The sequence below is a fragment of the Pinus tabuliformis genome, chromosome Q (assembly GCF_031772625.1).
Source record: "Pinus tabuliformis cultivar Carrire ecotype Pingquan chromosome Q, CPIR1, whole genome shotgun sequence".
Taxonomy (NCBI): Eukaryota; Viridiplantae; Streptophyta; class Pinopsida; order Pinales; family Pinaceae; genus Pinus; species Pinus tabuliformis.
In genome coordinates, this window is record NC_142296.1 from 368,501,625 (window position 1) to 368,507,624 (window position 6,000).

The window sequence follows — 6,000 nt, forward strand, 5'->3', positions numbered from 1 at the left end:
TATTCGAAGGGAAGTATACATTGAGAAGGCACACATTATAGTGTCCTTATCTAAGATAAACAAATAAATAGGAGCAAATATCCAAGAAAATTTAACTACAAAAAGTAAATGAGAAAGAACAAGGGTATATTTACTTACATAATATTAACCCTTATATAGGTAATTTATAAAGATAACAATGTTTGAATGTATCCCTTCAAGGGGAAAACTTCAAATGACCATATCTCCTATAAAATGATAACACTCTTGGAGAATCGAGAATTAAGAGATCAAGAAGTTATACATTCCAAGAAAAAGTTGGTATCTAAAGATATCATTACAAGTCTTAATCACAAGTGAGAATAACTCCACATACAATTGGAAACATAGATAACCAAAAGGATTTCATGATACACCGATCCATAAGACCATTTACTTATAACACTAAAGTGTAACTAAATCAATTAAAGTGAAGAAGAAATAATCAACTTTGATTGGCTGGGGTTCACACTAAACTTTTTGATTTTTTCCTAGATTTGTGCATTAGTTGACTACCATGATCAGTTTGACAGGCTAATTGAATGATTAGTTGACCACCTAATTGGTCTCTTACCCCACTGTAAATAATTGATTTTTGACTCATTATTAATGTTTTTTTGTTGTCAAATCACATATGTCATAATCTATCAAACTGACCAAATCATATTTATAAAAATAATATTCATTTATCCTTGGCGACAACCCATTATTATTCATTACTATGTTGAAACTTAGAAACAATACAAATACATGAGAATTAATTATGTACCATTGACAAATAACAATAAATTATATATTATAACATTTCGAACAAAATCAACCATTCATAAAATTAGAGAGACCTTAAAATAGAAAAAAAAGGAAATGGGATATATATATATATATATATATATGCTAGTCTACTTTTGTATTAATATAGTACATTTTTTTTTTTTTAATTCATCGTTGTTTGAAACTTGCAATGAAATAACCCAAAAGCATTGACAGATTAGAACCAAAATGGCTAGAGAGGTTCAACATCTCAAGTGAAGCATAATAAAATATAAAAACATAAAGACATATAGCTATAACCTGAGTAAGACTAATAAAAAACATAATCAAGGTGGAGTTGGTTCTGAAGGGCTTGGTTATCTAGAGGTCTCTGGGCCTTTAGCTTTGCATATCACCTCTTACGCTAGTTCATTCTCTATGATAATTAGGTGGAGTTGATTCCCTATTGACCAAGAGTTCTAATTACCTCCACCATTTCTCCCTCTTTTCCTACTCCCAATCAAAAACCTTGAAGCTATGGCAAAAGATGACCCTGCACAATGCTATAAATTTAGCTTCTAGACTCCTTAATTTTTCTAATGCTTCTGGGTCTTAAAATCCCTTAATTTACACCATTATGGCCTCAATTTTTTTAACTAGCTAGTATAAAGCCATAGTTTGAAACATTTCTATATCTCTAAACCTAGAGAAGCCAGAGTCTTAGACCCAATCCTTAAATTGCTCTTAGATTTACTATTCGGGGGTTTGGAGACATTTTTTCTAGACCAATCCTACTAAACCCTCCACTTCTTCCTAATTGTGTTACAAGATTCCTTGGTTAAAGGTTTGCTTGGACTGTTCAACAAGGAGTCAAAATCAACTTGATTGGAGGGAAGAGACCTATATTTACCCCTCCTCCTCAAACTAGGGTTGATTGCATTTTGGGGTATCCTTGTTATGCATTGGATAATCCAATGCTCGCTATGTGTTTTACGACATGTGCTTAATTGCCTCTCGAGGATCCGTAAACTTTGGTGATGCATCCATTTAATAACACCTGCAAGTTTTGGTGTAATGAAAATCATGATTCCAACAGGTGGTATCAGATCCAAAGGTATGGAGTTTGAAACACCCTCGACTTGCATTGGGAGGAGATTGTTTGGCATTGGATAGTCCAATGCTTCCTATGTTTTGTGGCATGTGCTTAACTGCCTCTCAATGATTTGTTAACTCTGGTGATAAATTCATTTGCTAACACTTGCGAGTTTTGGCATAATGAAAATCATGATTCCAACATCCCTAGCCACCTTATCTTCCATAGTTATCAACATAAGCTATAAATGTAGAATTAAAGATCAAATCCACACATAACAAGTATCCCATTTATCCTTCATGGTAACACTTGTAGAGACACACTCTTATGAGGGTGATATAATTGCTTACATGGTATATTTACCCACAATTGTTTCTAATTCATCCTAATTACTTACTCAAATTCTCATTCACATCCACGTGCCTACTCAACCATGATACATTATATGTTTCCTTAGTTTTTGATGGAAGACGCAATCATGTTCCCATGCAAATTGTTGATGATGTAAACATGAATTGGATGGTGTTGCAACCTTTAGTGGGTGGTGATAGTGATATTTACTAAAGTAGGACTTACAAAAATTTCACAATGTATAATTTATTGGGGTGCTTCATCTTACTATGACTAGATATAGTTTTCCTTTAGAAGTGTGCCATCTCCCATGGTCAAGTTGTGCTACTAGATGATTAGATAAAGCGAATCTCCATGTCTCTAGCATACACGACACCCTCTTCCTTGTTTCCCTTCACCTCCATTCCAATCATAAAAAATAATCTACCCCACTTCATGCTTGGCTTCTCAAAGACCACCATTAAAGGACTATATGAAAAAGAAAACATATGAACACTTAATTGAATATAGAAAGACCCAGAGTTTTCTATATAATATCTACAGGGGAAAATAGGTGAATATTAATGTTAAATTAAAAAAATGAAGCTTGAGCGAATGCCACCTCACTTGAGGCTCTCCCCTAGTCTTTGAATTATTTAAAGCATATCTAAATAAAAGGGACATGTTTAATGAACCAAATACTTGAATAAATGAAAAAAGTGGTAATTATATGAAGTGGAGGAATGTAAAGTCAGTGCTCCAAGCTCCCTCTCACAGGCATATACAAAAGTGAAATAAAATGCCTTAGCTCTTGAATATTGGACAAGGAAAATGATGAAAGATAAAAATCTCTATGACACGAGGGATCCCTTTTTCTTTCGCTACCATAATCATCACTTAGCATTCCTTAATTTAGTTCCCTCGAAAGCATACTTTTTCCTAAGAGTTGATGTCATTTATAGGGGTTTATGATGGTATTTTATAAGAGATATTAGGTAGTTTAATAAATTAAGTTGGAAGGAACTATTAAGGTTTACATCACCTAAACACTCACATTATAATCAACACTCCAATTGAAGATTTCAATGTTGATTTCAAAGAAGCCTACCACATCACCTATCCACTTGGACACATTAGCACCAACATTGAAGAAGGTTGATCCCCACATCCAATTTGTATCCATGGCTGATGAAAACATTAATTTGAAGAAGGGACATACATTATGGATAATCGATCTCTAATGCACCCACCTTCTAAGGGATTTTTTGAAATACTTCATTGGTGATGGTTTTGAGCCCATTGGTTATAATTTTTTATGAAGGTGAAGAGCTCCATTCTATATAAGGAGGGATTTTTCTTCATTTCAAATCATTGGATAATAAAAAGAGGATGATCTACTTTTTCACTTTGGGTACCCTTCTTTAGGTTTGTGCAAGTCTTTTTTTTTTTAATAGTTCATAAGGGAGATCTAACAAAACTATTCTTGAAGCAACAAAGAGTCACGGAAAAGGTGGAAACCACCAAAGGTAAGATTTATTTATAGTCTTTGGCATTTTAGAATGTACTATAATTTATTATTATTATTATTATTTAGTAGAAACACCTATAAGTTGTCTTATTTTGTGGTAATTTTTTTAGAGAACTACTTTGTTTAGTTATGATTATTTATTATACTTAATTTTTAGAAACTAACCTTGATCTCAAGGTGATTCTTTCCTTTCGAATCTAAGTGGAAGAAAAAACTTATGCACGTTTGCTAGTAGCTTTTACAAGAAGAAAGAAAATTCATAACCCTAAAATACTAGTGATCTCATTTCCAACAATTCAAAACTTAAAATTTCTACATCCTTTCCCCTTTTTAATTTCTCTATGATTCTGATCTTTGCAATCCCTAATATTTGATTCTAATCTTTGCAATCCCTTGATATTTGATTCCAGTCAATCTATATATAACCAAAACTAAAAAATATAAAAAAATTATGTTGCAAATCAAATGTATGTTGTCATATGGGGTTTTAAGTTCACTATCATTCCATCTAGGTTATTTAATGTTTGATCCTATTTATCATTGTATTCATCTAGATTCAGATCTATCTTGCACTGAATTTTGGTTTACAGAACATCCTTATTAGTCCCTGCCGTAGGCATGGACTATAGTAATCGAAACGAAGGGAGATAGCATTAATTCAGCTGCTTTTACGTCGGGTTCATTACTTATAAACAAAATTTCTAGAGAGATATTAATTCATTGTGTTATTTGGCCTCTTCCCTAGGACCAAAGCTAAACTGAACCTAAAACAATAGGTTATATTTATTAGTCCTATATTTTCAGACTTGTAAATTGTAAAACCTAAACTAATGTTAGCATTATTAGAGGACATTAAATGTTAAGTCAGCTAAACATATATACATGCGCAGGTTGCTGAATGCATTTGGCTACAGTACATGGCGATTGGCCCAGGTAGGTTACAATGTGATGGTGGCTAGACCAGATAGCACATGGCGACACATGGCCATTGCATGTACTGCTCTCGTGTGCCACCGCATGTACTGCCCTCATGTCTGTGATATGAGTTAACATTTCATTCCTTCCCGTATGCGATAACAGTTAGCATTTCATTCCTGGTCCTCCGTCTGCAACTTCTCTCAGAGCTACTTTCACATCGACCTTCCTTGGCGGGGCAGCGGAACGACCTCGCATCTCGACTACCGTAAGATGTGAAAGGGAAAGACAATCCAACCCGCCTGCTTTGTCACCTGGTTCAATCAACGACATGAACCACCATTTCTGGAGGAGCCACCCAGCACGTTCGACTACCTTACAGCAGGTTTTCCCATTCCTGTATGTTATCCCATTCTTGTATGTTATTTTTGTTGCAGTGAAGGAAAATCCCTCAGACGGCTTTCTTTATAGTTGGCTTCACAAGCTGGACAAGTTCCTTCTATAGTCTGATTGACTTCCCCAGCCGGAGCTTTCAGTTCCGGTGTCCCTTATTCTGCTCCTCCTCTCCTTTTAAGTCGAGCGATTCCGTTATGCCAGAACTGGGCATCCGCTTTCATTCGCACCTTCCAAGCACCTTCCAAGCTTGCTTCTGTCGAACTGGATGTTGTTCACTGCAGTCTCCCAGCCGCTGCAAAAGTTCCTTTGCCCTCCACAAATAAACTTGCCTATTATGTGAATTTTGAACTATTGATAGCCTAGACATTTGTATGACTGTTAGAAGAGTCATTATGCATCAAGAAGTTATTAAGCATTCTCAAAGCAAGATAACAGACCATTCTAATGATAACTTATGATCCTTGCCATATCTTTCACAAGCTACATTCAACCAAATTTGTTTTGTAATCCAGGATGATATATGGAAAAGTAAAGCTAAGGGAAAAGCATCTGGTTATAGAAAATTACCGTCACCCGCTGTTACTGGTGTAATTCTGGTAAGGCAGTTGATTGTGGTTGTTTTCCCAGCTCCATTTCATCAATCTTCAGTTGTATTCTGCTCTTTCATGTAAAAAAGTTGAGAATGAATCATAAGATATCCAATGCCATTCTTATGTGTTAATATACCTTTACAGCATGATGAGGAGCCGTTTTTCTGCATTTGCAGCAACCAACCATATTTCTTATACCAGGGAATGTCTTGATGAGGCGACGAACTTGGACAGCCACATTTGGACTCGTCGTATCCTCAGTTACTTGCTGTCTGACTAATGATTCCTCTGCGGCAACATCTTCATCATCAGAACTACTTTCAGGTAACAGTGGAATAGATCCTGTACAGGTACTTAAATCCAAATAATTGGGATCACCA